Below are 13,815 nucleotides of genomic sequence, written 5' to 3'. Positions count from 1 at the left end.
TTCGCTCTTTGCTGCGGGGGGCAGCGGCCGGATCGCGCTGCAGCGGGGTGCGATGCCTCTCCCCTTTTGGCTGCTCTCCCTGAGAGCTTCTCGTTCCCCGTGCTTTTGAATTTATGCTTTATTGTCTGTAGTTTGTTCCCCCCCACCCCGAAACAGAGAGGGCTTCTGTAAGAGAGTAGAATAACAGCGTAGTTGTTTGATATGTATATATATGCTTTAAATAATCCAGCATCTAATTTTTAATGAAGCATGGAAGAAAACTAGAGCTCAGCACAATCCGTGCCCGGCGAAGATCCTAATCTTCCCTTCCCAACAGAGGAGAGCTGCAGCGGGAACCCTCGTTCCATGAACAAGCAGCGTGGCTGCCGCTGGCCCCGGGAGGGAGGTGTGCCGAGCCCGCCGGGCGATGGGAGCCGGGCGGAGGTAGAGGCCAGCGGCCGGCTGGGCTGCAGCACCCCGGGGAGCACCCCAAGGGGACAGCCCCGGGGTCCCCCGTCCGCCGGCTCCGCTGAGGGCGCGATGGAAACCCCCTGAACGACGAGGCAGGAAGCGCACGGTGCGAAGGTACGCGGCTTTATAGACTATACAAAAATCTCCCCTTCCTAACCCTTTTTTTTCCCCGTTTTTTAAAAAAAAAAAAAAAAAAGTGATTTTAGTCTAAAAGTCACTGCCGTTGACATGCACTTAGGAAAACAGACCATGTGTTGGGTAAGGTAAAAGCTAAACCCGACTGGTTTCTGTCTGTTCAACTACCCGTCGGATTAGTTAAGCTCAACGTATGGATCAGTCGCTCCTTTAAGGGAGCAGGACCCGACCCCCTCTTTGTGAGGGGAGCAGTGGGGGGGGGTGGGGGGGGTGTCCCAGCCAGCCCCCTCCTGCCCACCGGTTTTTGGGGTGACAGCACCCTGTTGTGTTCCCCCCCCCGCCCTGCAAAGCAATCCCCTCCCACCCACTCGTGGACCTGGGGGGGCTCCGCGGTGCTGAGAGCCAAGGGGGGGCACCTCCAGGGGACAGACGGGCGTCCAGCCGCCGGGGCGCTTTGTCCGGGTGCTTTTTGCGATGAAGGTGGGGTGAGGGAGCAGTTCTGCGTCCGTCTGGTCCTGCCCCGCTCCCCAGTGGGGTGGTTTGGGTTTCGCAGGAGGCTGGGGCTGTGATTCTTAATTTTTTTTTATTTTTTTAAGAGCCTGCTTGTGAGAACGTAGTTCTTTACAAATTGCTTTCCAAGTAAAAGCAAATGAAATAATGATTTATGTTGTGAGTCTGCAAAAGAGAACAGCACCGCTGGTGCAAAAGAGCTTCCGACTCTTCCTTGTTACTTAAAAAAAAAATCAGTATGTAATAAATTTAAATTAATTTCTTAGCCAAATAGTTGTGTTTCCAACTGTAGCCAGCGCTGCATTTAGCATTACAGAGCATGCACTCTTTTCTGCTAAACCACGCTTTCTTTGGAGGGACTTTTAACAGTTTCTTAATTATAATTACATTCTATAGCCAGCGTGATGGAAAACACTTAATTACATCACTTGCCAATACAATAGGAAATGAGTATGTGTCTTTCATATGTCCATGTGATTTCTTTTATATTTTAGAAGCTTTTTCTTGTTAATGGGTATTGACAGGTATGAAAACCTGCCCAAATTGTGGGGCTACCTGCAGGAGTACCTGTCGTGTCTAGCGCAGCACATTGTCAGGTGTCTGTTGATTTTTAGAGCATCGGAAGTCCGGGCTGCCCAGAGGGGCCGTGGTTCATCTTTTTTGTCTATATGAGAGTCATTGTGAGGCCACGCCAGAGCACAGGGCTGATGGTTATAATGGATTGTGAACTTCCAACGGGCAGAACTGGGAAAATATTTGTATTCTGTCTCAAAAAATATATATAAAAAAAAGATCTGTTGCCTCAGAGAGCCTGTTTGGTGGGAATTGATGGTAAATAACAAAGATCTCAGTGTGAACTGGGTGGAGATCCCCAGTGTGGCCATTAACATACCTTTAGAATGATCTTTGTTGAACTTTTTTGCTTTTATTGCTGCGGGAAGCCCGTTTTGCACAGAGATAGGGCTATCTCGATGCATCGAAGCTCGGGGCCGCTGCTGGAGGGTGGTGTCAGGAGGTCAGACTGGCTCCGGCGTCCCGCAAGGATTTCAGTCCTGCGGGTTTGGTTTTGTGGTGTGGAAGTGTAATGGTGCCGTCGCTGCGTAACAAGCGCTTAAGGAAGGGTGGCTGAAATGAAAACATAGGTATTTCCATTTTAGTAAGCGATGAGCTTGCAGGCTCCATGCGTTGGTGGAGAGGAGGTGTCCGGGCAAGGTTTCTTCACTAGATCCATGTTTGCTTTGCTGCAGAATGAGGTAAAAATAAATCATTGGTGAGGCGCTTACGGGTGGGTGATCACTGTGATGATAATAGTGATTTAGCTCATTAGTACTGCTCAGATAAAATGATTCCCAGCGCTCAGCTGATCAGCTATGCAAACACCGAGGACAGGCTTTTAATCAGGCTGGTCCGCGGGTCTAACCCTGCTGCCTCCTGTACGGCCCTGGGAGGTGCCAGCAGGGAGGGAATCTGACCCTTCGAGTTTCCACTGGATTTTTTAGGCCAGTGCTGACATAAAAACATTTGAAAAGCCATCCCGGTTGTTTTACAGTAGAAGACTTGTTTGCTGTCAACCTAAAACTTTATTTATGCGTCAGTGATCCGCTTGTTTAATTATCTGGCATTCGTGTGTCTGATGTTGAGTCTGATTTCCTCCAACTCTCTTGTGTAAAAGGTAAGGTACAAGTGACGCTGTAGTTTGGCAATAGAATAAATTATTTTTTCAGTTTTTGCTCATGAGTAGGACTGGGCTTTTCCAATGGAAACCAAATCTGAATCCCTTGATTTGCCCACGCTCCCCGCTGCTGTTAGAAACTGGATCTAATGTCAAGTACAGCGGTTTAAGGAGTGCTGAAATAATCACTCTGCGTCCTTCAAGGTGCTATTTAGCCATGTATGAAAGCGGCCGCACTAAGTTAGAGCCCCCCCCCGCCCTTTTCCTGGCCCCCACATTGCACGTAGTGTCTGTCAAATCGATGTGATGGAATAGGCAGAACAGCTCGCAGGGGTGAAGCGACACAGCAGCCGAGCTTGGGCGCTGGCGGACTCCCCAGAAGAGATCGGAGTGTGCGTTGGTGCCGCTGATGGTTTGGTTCCTTACGGTTCGCTAAGGCATGTTTAGTTAAAACGAACTCATTTGCCTTGAAAAGACGTTCTCATTTTCACCCTAGGGTGGCTCTCGTGGTCCCTGGGTAAAACACGGCGTATCTCAGTTGCTGCTAGGCATCCTCCTTTGTAAGAAGGTATTTAGTGAGCGAGAGCAGCACGGAGTAGGTGGTAAGATGGAATTGCCGGTGGTCCTTTGGCGCTCTGAATAGATTTTTACATTAGACAATACCTTCTTGTGATATAATTAGTGAGGAAGGACATGAGTACAAATATATCCTACATCTATTTAATCTTTTTTTAAAAAAATTATTTTGGATTCCCTGATATTTTGGGGGGATTAGTTTGACCGACAAGCCTCCCTGCTTGTTGGAAAACCTTCTTTCTCTCATAAAGTGAATAATTCTTCATAGTTTTCCTGGTTGCCAAGATTTACAATAGCTGTAGTAGACCTCAGATACCCATTTTTGCCCGCTGACTTGACTGTGTTCTTCGAGTGGTGTGACCTACTCAGAGAGGAGCGTAGTTCTTATCCCTCTGTCGCCATATGTTCGCAGCAATAATCGCCGTTTTCCGTAAGTGCCAGTACTTGGTTTGTTCTGCACACGTGGTACTTCGTTGTCCCTGATATAGTTTTTATAAAGCTGCTGGTGGCGATTGCGAGGGTTTCACGATAGAGATGTATGTATGTAGGCGGGACTGCTTCATCACAGGCCATATATCATCAGCTTAAATATTTTTGACATTTACGTACTAAATAAAATCATGGTTTATCACTTGCTAAGTGTTAAAAAAGGGAAGCGTTCTCTATAAACGGTGCTGCCGTTCGTACGTTGCACAGCGTTGCGCCTACGTGGTCCCCAGTTCAGACCCTTCATTAGCGCTCCAGGGCGCGATGAGGCCTGAAACCACAATATTGCTATTTATTTGGATCGCAGCAGTGCCAAGGCAGGGTGTTAAGACTGGGTCTCCCTTAGAAGGGACGCCGCAGATGCAAGCAGCAGGAGCTGCGCCTCGTGCCAGGAGTTTACGTTGCTGGAATACTGGGAAAAATTCTTCGTGGAAACCTTAAAGTGAAATGCGGGGATGTACTTAGGATGAGGACATAAAATACCCTGCGAGCTCCTCCGTCGGCGTGTGTTTCTGAGTAAGCTGTTGCCGGGGCTTGCCTTGCTGCTTTGCCCGGCTTTATATAAACAGCCGAATACGCTATAGAAACTGCTGGGTATGATAGGGAGGGATGGGAGGAATAGGGTTAAATATAAGTGAAAGTTTTATTGCGTCCTTCTAGGTGTTCATACGGTATAGAAAATTCCTCGTGCGTTCCATTTAAATTCTGGGGGTTTTAGCTGAGCTTCCCTACTTTTCCTCTTGCGACTGCCTTTCCTTTAATGGAATTACATAAATTTCTGTCATCGAACTCTGCCTGCAATTACTTTGTATCAGTCAACCTACTGCTTTTGTGTTTGCTTTCATCTCATTAGCTGTTGCACAGATGAATTACGACTTGTAGGTAGTTGACTGACTAGCGCCCAGACGATTCCTTTGTATGCTGAAGGTATTTGGCCGGCAAAATGTTAATGTAAATAATTCAGCACGAGGCAGGTTACAAAACTACTGGGGTTTGTATTGACAAGGGTGTTTCCATACTAAGGGGGGTGCTGTGCAAAAGAAGAAAAGTATGTAAACGGATTAACAGACCGACGTATTGGGATTCAGAAATTGGTTTATAGGGCAGTGAATAAAATGATTCTAGGAAACTGGAAGTCATGCAAACAGGGTATTTTCCTGGTATTTTATATTCAGAAATGCTGAAGGCTGCATACTCATGACCTTGCCTAATTTCAAGCTTACTAGATATGGCTATGAAGTGCCCAAGGGCAATTTTAAAAATTCCTCTAAAAATAGCTTTTCACAGGAACTTACATGAACTGCCACTGTGTTAGTGTTTGATTATTATTTTTTTTTAATCCACCACCCCCCCCAACAGTTGGAAATTGCTAACTCCAGTCCCCATTCCCTTTCACTGTTATCATTCCTTTATTCATGCAAAGATTTTCGGATTAAATCACTTTGCAGTGCAAGTCCATGTTATTTTCCAGCACTGGTACTGAAACGTCGGCGGGGGGATTGCAGCTTGTTGCCCTTTTATGCCACGATATTCACATTACTGTTATGGGAATCAATAGTTTTTTGTCTGGGTGTTGGAGGGAGGCGCCTGACCAGCTCATTTCGGGAGTTTAATCAGCTGTAGGATGGATGTCTTTAAGTCAATAATGCGTGCCTACAGCCGTGCTTCGGAATCTAAGGTAAAGGTATGCTGTGAAGGTTTCAGTCACCTAAAAATAAGGTTGGTAGGAAGGAGAAAGGACAAGCAAACTGAAATATTCTTCACTTAAACCCCTGGATGCCTCTTTGCCAGCTCCAAGCTTTCTTGTGCAGATTTTCATTTGTTTTTTGTTTCGTAATGACGTGCGTGATTTTTGAAGTAAATGGAGTAGATTCAGTTAGGCTACTTTTCAGACGTTATATCTGAATAGTTGAACGAAAGCTAATTTGGGCAATTGTGGGTATGACTCGTTTCCCAAAATAGCGCTGATGTGAGTGGAAACAATAGCTCTTGTCTCCAGAATAATGGAAGTCCTTGATAACGTTTTAGCATCTTAAGATAGCGCTCTGTGCATCTGTAGCTAAAGTCATACGGTCTCGTGGGCTTCCACCGACCAAAGTCCCAGCGAGCAGCGGTTTAATTTCAGCATCCGAAATAAACTTGAACCTTTTCATCTGGCGCTCACCTTTCCGGTGAGTGCATGCGCTTTATTTGAACGCAATAGGCAGAAACAATACCCGATCGGGTGGTCACTGACATGTTGTGATATGTTTCGCTCTGTCTCGTGCATGTGGCCGGGTGAAACACGTGATGCTCGTGTTTGTTTTGGAAAGGCTTCCCTAAATTACTGCGATGCTCACTTTTTTGAGTTGATCAGTAAAGCGTGTTTGGGCAGGATGATCGGTTTGATAGTTCTGATGTGCACATGCAGTTGATTTAGACATGATTAATATATGTTGTATAAATACCCATCCCATCATATTTGCTTGAGTGTCACCACATAAGGTTTATGGCGCTTCTGTAGATCTACACACGTGAAATAAAACAGACCGTTGGAATTTTCACAAACAAGGCAAACCTTCAGATAAAGATGGTTTTGGCATGAGCATTAGTGGGTTTTCATGACCAGTTTGGCTAATGCTGTTATTGTGGTCTTGGTTATGTTTAAATATTTAATGGAGTTTAAGCTATTTTTACGTATTTTATTTTTACTGCATCTGTTAGGCTCTTTGCTTTTTGTGGATGCTGGCGAGGAAGAGATGTCAAAAGCATTTTCAGGCTTTTCTGGCCTTAAATATTTAGCCAAAGGAGTTTGTTTTCCTGTGATCCTTGTGTTAATAAAACAAGAGTCTAAAGCTAAACCGGTGCAGGGCTGGATTTTGTAGAAAACCCTACTGGTTTTAGAGCACTCTTTCCAGACAAACATTTGGGGCTAAAGTGCTGAGGAAGCAGATGCCAGTCTGCAGATATTAAGAGTTAATATCTCTTGAGATGTGTTCATTCTCTTAAGGAGCTTCCAGCCCCCAGCGAGGCTTCACGTCAGCGAGATAAGAGGGGCTGGCGAGGGTGGTGGCCAGCGTCTGTGGTCACGGTGTCGAGCAGCGCTGGGGGAGAGGGTGAGCGTAGGGTCGGGATACATCTGTCCTGTGTGGATCCAACTGTGAATATTGAACTTGAACCCTGTGTCCTTGGGATAACGGCTGTGACTTTGGGTAGGTTTACATAGCTCCTGAACAGCTCATTTGGTGGGTAATAATTGTGGTGCTTCAGAGCATCCAAGGGAGTCAACTACAAGTAGTTTAGGGGGAAGAGAACAATTTATTGATTCCTCCCAGCCCAGGAAAAGACCAATTGTCCTCATCCTCCTCATTTTACCTCCTGTCTCTGCTGATCGATGAGAGCATGTGCACGCATATATATGTATGCGTGTGTGTGTGCACGCGTATATATGTTTGCTAGTTGGCCTTCAAGGACTGAAAAATTTTGAAGTTGTTTTATCAGCATCAGGCGAGCTGCTCTGTAAGTATGAAAGTTTCATTGCTATTAAGTTTTTTACAACCAGAGCTTAGCTTGCTTATGCCAAACTGTACAGTACTTTAACATGTAATAGAGTATGGAGGTTTTTGTGGTTTTAAAATTATTTTAAAGGTCTTATTGTAATTCTTTTTATTTTTCTCTCAGATAAAAGAGGTTTTAAACAGCTTCTACCTCGGTGTTCCTTGGCTGTAGGTCTTATACTTGAGGGGCAAAAAGGAAAAAGACTGTCTCATTGGTTTTTGTTCTTGTGAGTGTTTTTTTGTGGTACTGCTTTACTGAGAAAATTTCAGTTCAGGCAGAGAAGAGCATTGTTAAACCAATGAATTTTTATCCACTTATCAGAGGTAGGATTTTATATACACTATTTTCTCTGGGAATAACATTTGGAGCTCTTTAGTTGGGTTTTAGGACAAGAAACCTCTGGCTTTCTGGAAGTGATGAAATAAAAACCTTTGAGTGTGACCCAGTTTGACAGCAAACTAGCCAGCAGCATGCATTGCCCCAAGGACACCGTGAGCCCCACGTCTGATGAAGCTTGCTTTCTTACAGCTTTGTGTCTTCTCCTGGTTTGTGGTTTGTAATTCATTTTTTTTCCATGATTGGGGCACCTAAAAGTTTTCTCTCTTTTTCTCTGTTGGATTTGGTTGTGGTTTTTTTGTTTTGTTTTTGGTGTGGGTGGTGGTTTTTTGGGTTGGGTTTTTCTTGTGTCTAATGAGTTACTCATGCAAGCTGCAGTGCTCCCTTAGCTGAGGCACTTGGAGGGTGTTTGCAGTGTGTGTTCATTTATTTCCCGGCCTCTGCCTCCATGTCCAGCCTGGCCAAATGCCACCGATGGGTCTGAGCGTTGCTTTGGATGGAGAAGGGAGCAGAAAGGCGTAATGACCCACGCTCCTGTGCCATGGTGAAAGCCTCCTTTCCCTAGGAGATCATGCCGAAGATGGGGTCCAAAGAAGGAGGGTGAAAAAGGGAGAGATGCAGTAAGATAGGTTGCATCAGGTTGCTTTTTTGCCTGTCTCCAGTGAAAGGGTACAGAAATGGTAGAGCAACCATTGGGTGACTGTGAGTGCATTGACTGGTGGTGGGATTTGAGGTGGGAAATCCTCTCATATGGATCTGGGTGTTGTCCCCCTCACCTTGAGAGTCTGGTGTCACTGAAACTTTTTAGCACTTCTAGTAATATAAAAATACCTATTTCCTAGCTGGATCTTAAATGCCTTTTAGTGGATTAGTTTGAATCACATCAACTAAAAGCTTTATCATCTGCCAGCCGCTAGACTTGGGCCAAAGCTTTGTAAATTAATGAGCTCAAGGTGATTAGCACAGGTTTTGGTGCTTTGGCACCAAATTGTTGCCATGCAAGGTGCGTATGGCCGTACATCTGTCACTTTTTTCCTTTTTAATTCGTATCCTGTGAAGGTGTTTGCCTGGCTTGGCAGTCAAAATAAATGTGAAGGGCTCCGTCCGATGCCAGTGAATGAAAATTATATTGAGGTTCCAAATAGTAGGACCAACATGAAATACCACTGCTTTGCTGTAGAGACACTGCTGCGATAAGTCTGACTCCGATCTTGATTCAAGGCCACTGTGCGTTTAGCGGGTTGTATCTGGTAGGACATGGTATGGGAAGAGGTTTTAAAGCCTTGCAGCAATGCTCCCGTGTTGCCATTGTGAATGGAAAACGTCTTTGTACAAACGCATTGGTACATCTGTCGTGTAGAGATGCGGAAAGCTACACAGAGCCTCTGTGGGCACTTAGTGCGTCTTACTGATTAACTGCTGACTGTTAGTGAGTCAAGGAGAGGAACCGAGCTGTTGCTGTTACCCAACAGGGTGAGTTCTGGTGGTGTCTTTAGCACACACATTTTCTGTAGACTTTTAAAAAAATGTAGTAACTTTCAGTAAAATGTAGCTTTACTTGTAAGAAGGAAAGACTTTCACATTTCATAAGCTCTCAGAGGGCTTCAGATGATGGAAAAATGATGTGAACTGGATATCCAAACCCGCTCTGGCTTTTGTGGTCCAGTGACAGTTTGATGGATTTGGCAGTGGAGGCTCGCGTTCCTGAGGCTCGTCCCATACCTGCGTGCTGGCTTGCGTAGAGCATCCTCAGGAACTGAGAGCACTTCCCCACTGAAAGCCATTTAGTTGATTTTTGTCCCTGTTGGGGAACGCTTGATAACTGTGTTCGTTGATGCCAGCCTTTGTCTTCACCCTGGTTTTCTCTCTGATATAATTGCTTTTCTGAGGTCTTTACAATTCTCTCCTTTCCACAGATGTCTGAAAATGGTTTACATTTGTTGGATATCATAAGCTTTCTTGAGGGAGGATTATTTTCAAGGTGATTTGTCTTGAAATGATTGCATATGCTTTCAGCAGCTGTCGGCAGCATCTGACCACACTTAGCAGTCTTAGTTAGATCTGTCTGAGCGCCATTTGTTGGATTTTTCCCCTAATTCTCAAGCATTTCAAGTAAGACTTTAATATCTGCTTGTTCTTTTCAAATCCAAAATACCTGCAGATCTCTGACAGTTAACTTGATATTTCTCAGGGCACCGTGCCTCTCGCAGTTCCATTAGAATTGGCTCATTATTCAGGAGTGAGGCTGTAACTGTGGTCCCCAGTGGGGCACTAGGTCTCCTTGTACCTCTGGGACGTATATTTATTTTGTCAGTCCTTGGTTTCCCAGTCTCCTGGGGTTCAGAGGTCCATCTTGTCAGACTCGCTGAACACGGGACACATGTGGTGGTCTGCCACCGGGCGGGTGGAAGAGCAGCTAGGTGCCATTGAAATATTAGAAAAGTCATGTCCCATGGGCAGACCTGGCAATACATGAGACTTGCCTGTGTAATGCAGCACTACCTGTGTCACCTGAAGTTTTTGGTACTCTGACACTTAAAATAACACAGGTTGCTTGAAAAAAGCATCGCCATGACAAGATCTTTGGCTTGCTTTCACTGCCATTGCTGAGCCCAGCTCAGCCTGTGTGAAATGAACCTACCAAGCCTGGTCCTTCAGGGGTGGCACCCTCCATGGCCGATGCTCGGGGACGGTTGGGTGGCAGCAGGTAAAACGCTTTTCAGGTTAAGCAGCCGTTGGCCTTGATGTGAATTTTAACATCTGCTTTGCAGATTCTCTCCAAATCTGACCCGTAATCATATTCTTGACTTAACTGTGGTTAAAACTCCTGGGTCTCTACAGCTATCAGGACTCTTGGCAGTGCTGTTAGATTAAGATCCAAATGGCTTCTCCTAATTCAATTCCAACAGTGACTCCTCTGTCTCCAGTTGGGGTTTGAGGTTACGTCTTCTACCCCGTGCCATGTGCTCCACGTCTGGGAAATGAGCGGCTGGGCAGGAATGTCCCGTGGTGGGCAGATCTGAGCTGGTCGTTTGCTGCCTGCCGCTGTTTTGAAGTCTCTCTGCGTCTGTCCGCGCCGACTTAAATATAGGCCCATTATGTAAGAGCCCACGCTGTATCTTGTGCTATGCGTGTAGAAGCTGATAGTGTGATAAGACGGTAACGGTGCCTTGAGTTGGACATATATATTTCCATTAACCCTGAGGGCAGCGTTGTAAAAGTGCTCTTTTGTTTCCAGTTTAGCACAGGAAGCTCATTTTGGCTCCATTTAATATAACTGCTCACGCTGGCGGGGAGTCAGAAATTTAGTTACATGACATCATACCTCTGGCACAGCAGCACGTCTTGGAGCTTCATAGAAACCCACCGCCCCCCCCCCCCCCCGATACTAAAACAAAAACTGAAATATCTGTGCAAGGCTGTCATAACAAGAGGAGGTTGTACAGCACATTTTTTCTTTCTTCTCCTCCGCTTTGAGAAGAAAGACAACGTTTTCTGAACCGTTGCGATGAGCTGTACGCTGGAGTATAAGCAAGGGGTGAAGTTACGGGTGCCAGCCCCGTCCCCCGCTGCTGCTGTCCGGGCTGAAAATGCACCTGATCTCTCGGTGTGCTGCCTCCGCTCCGGCCTGGGTCTGCCCATTTACCGCAGAATTGTAACCCTGGAGATTGCAGGTGTTTCCGCTTAAGCTTTAAAAATGATAATAAATCTATACTGGCAGATAAGAACACGTAGGGGGTTTTGCTTGCGAGACTTGTAGCTACTTTGTTTCTGGTGTAAAACTGATTCATTTAATTTTTTTTAATTGGCTGAAAGAATTAAAGCAAAGACTTAAACCACTGATTATTTTGTTTAATCAGGTGAATAATTTTCATGGCTACAGTGTGCAGAGTTTTAGGCTTTTATAGTGGGCAAGTCTGGAGGAAACAAATCGCTTGTGGAGGGGTGAGACCTTTTTTTGCTTTCCTGTTTTATTGCACAGGGGAGAAGGCATGGCTGTGCATTAGAATATAAGAGCAGACTCTGCAGAGTTCTCTCTAGTATTTTTTTCTTTTATTTGTCTAACATTTTTGTCTCGAGCAACGCCTCTTCTTTTTTCCCCCCTCCACAGGAGCGTGCACAGAGCAGTAGGTGTCAGCTTGGAGGAGTCAGCTGTGGTGCCCGTCTTCCTTGTAAACAAAGCTGTAGCAGAAAGAGCAGACACCTGATCAGACGTGGAAACCTGTTTTCTAATTAATTCCTGATGCTTCTCACGCTGCTGTATAACTTTATAAGGAGTTCAGAGAGATACTGTTCCCTTGGTTCGGGAGGCTTGGTTACTGCACGCCTTATCCCGCTGCATCTCGGCAGGCCTAGATTTCTTCGGTTACCTGTCTCTTCTCTGCAGAAAGGTATATTTTTAAAAGCGCTTGTTGTATTGTGAGGGGTTTTGTACGCTGCAGACAAGGAACCTGGCTGATGGTGGGCGAGAGTGTGATGATTTCTTGGTGCCAGACCCGACGGCACTGCTTTGGCTCCAGGGCTTGCATGAGTGGGGTGTGAGCAAACTATTTTTATCATGTATTCATAATTGTGGTGCTCGGAGCTGCGGCTGCAATTATGAGCTTATGTGTAAAGCTGCTGTGGGTGTAGGAGGTGCCAGAGCCGGGTGGGTGCTGCAACTCTCTGTGGGAGTGCGGCCGAGCTGGCGCCAGTCTTTGCTCAGGCTTTGCGGGAGGATGCTCGTCTCACCACGCAGTGCTATAAAAGCCCTATAGAGCAGGTATCTGAGGTCAACAGGAGGTTTTCTGCTGACCCAAAAGTCATTGCATCCAGCCCCAGCATACCAGAGGAAAACAGAGCAGGTGAAGAGTCTTATTGTGGGAATTTTGGAGTTAGCAATACTTTATACTTAAACGCAGAAGCAAACCCTGCAGGCTTCCACTGAGGGGAGCGCTGAGGGTGTAATCGCTGAGATAACCCCACATTTTTCACCTTGTGTACCGCTACCAGTGATCCCTGGGTGCAAATGCCGGGCTGGAGCAGGAGCTGTGCGTGCCCATGAGTGCCCGCGCCGTGAGCACCCTTGCACGGCGCGGTCTCGGCCGCCGCCTGCTCGCGTGGCTCTCCCAGGCGGTGCCCAGGCGTGATGCTGGGGCTACGGAGGGCCACCCACTGCTCTCGGTGGCCACCCCATCTTGGCCTTCTCTTGGCCAGCTTTATCCACAGGGGTAGGTGTAGCCCCCATGTATCAGGGGGTGCAGAATCCATGAGCAAAGCTTTCTGTATACGTATATATATAGCTTGAATTACACACTTTACATAAGGTTAAAGGGAGTTTACTTGCTGCACAGGTACTGGCCATTTATTGAAAATATAGAAATAGGTGAGAGAGACATCTCTAGATAAACATTAAGGTTTTTTGTTTTGGTTTATTTTTTTTTTAGCCCAGAACTCTTAACCCTCCTGAGTTATTTATGGAGAATCATTATAGGAAATTGGATCTACCAGTGAAGGAATCATGAGTAATGAATTGGTTTTCATAGGAAAAAAAGAAGGAAACAAATAGGAAAGGGGAGCGGGGTGGGATGACTCTTTAAAAAATTATATGAAAAGATTCAAGATACTAAAGGGAAGGTTCTTTGGTCATGGTTCTCTGGTCCTTTTGGAGTTGGCAGGTCCTGGTGAATGAGCAGCCGATGGTGAGCCTCACTGGCTTGGCACTGTTTCTTCTACCTCCTGTGGCCCCCGCGCAGGATTAAAATAGGTAATCGTTGCAACCAGCAATGACACGCTAGCACGTGATATCGCCCTGCCTTCGTTTCTGAGTATCACCAGAGTTGACTTCAGAGTTGGGTGGAAATGGTCAGTGCCCAGAGCTTGCAGAAACGTGCCCTTTCTGCAGAAAGAGGGATCTCCTCCTCCTGAAAGGAGGCTGTAGTGAGGTGGGGGTCGGTCTCTTCTGCAAAGTCACCAGTGATAGGAGGAGAGGAAACGGCCTCAAGCTGTGTCAGGGGAGGTTTAGACTGGATGTTAGGGAAAACTTCTTCCCTGCCAGAGTGGTCAGGCATTGGAAGAGAGGTGGGGTCCCTGGGGGTGGACAAAACATGTGTTGGCATGTTGGGGACATGGTT

General features: G+C 46.1%; 2 protein-coding genes across 7 annotated transcripts in view; one reads left to right on the top strand and one right to left on the bottom strand.

Moving 5' to 3' along the window:
• Positions 1–6,718, bottom strand: part of ORC4 (origin recognition complex subunit 4) — a 445,415-nt gene extending 438,697 nt beyond the window's left edge. The window contains exon 1 of the mRNA XM_064450981.1: positions 6,714–6,718. The gene's annotated coding sequence lies outside the window, so the exon portion shown is untranslated. The remainder of the gene's footprint in view (positions 1–6,713) is intronic.
• Positions 1–13,815, top strand: part of LYPD6 (LY6/PLAUR domain containing 6) — a 67,733-nt gene that overhangs the window by 30,831 nt on the left and 23,087 nt on the right. The window contains exon 2 of one of the 6 annotated variants that reach the window (XM_064450987.1): positions 317–564. The exons of 3 other annotated variants lie outside the window; for them this stretch is intronic. The gene's annotated coding sequence lies outside the window, so the exon portion shown is untranslated. Of the gene's footprint in view, positions 1–229; positions 565–13,815 lie in introns of all 6 variants that reach the window. 2 more of the 6 variants (XM_064450985.1, XM_064450984.1) reach the window with 2 other exon arrangements.

The sequence above is a fragment of the Phalacrocorax carbo genome, chromosome 5, assembly GCF_963921805.1.
Source record: "Phalacrocorax carbo chromosome 5, bPhaCar2.1, whole genome shotgun sequence".
Classification (NCBI taxonomy): Eukaryota; Metazoa; Chordata; class Aves; order Suliformes; family Phalacrocoracidae; genus Phalacrocorax; species Phalacrocorax carbo.
The sequence above is the reverse complement of the archived record's forward strand: the minus strand, read 5'-3'. Positions and strand labels throughout refer to the sequence as shown.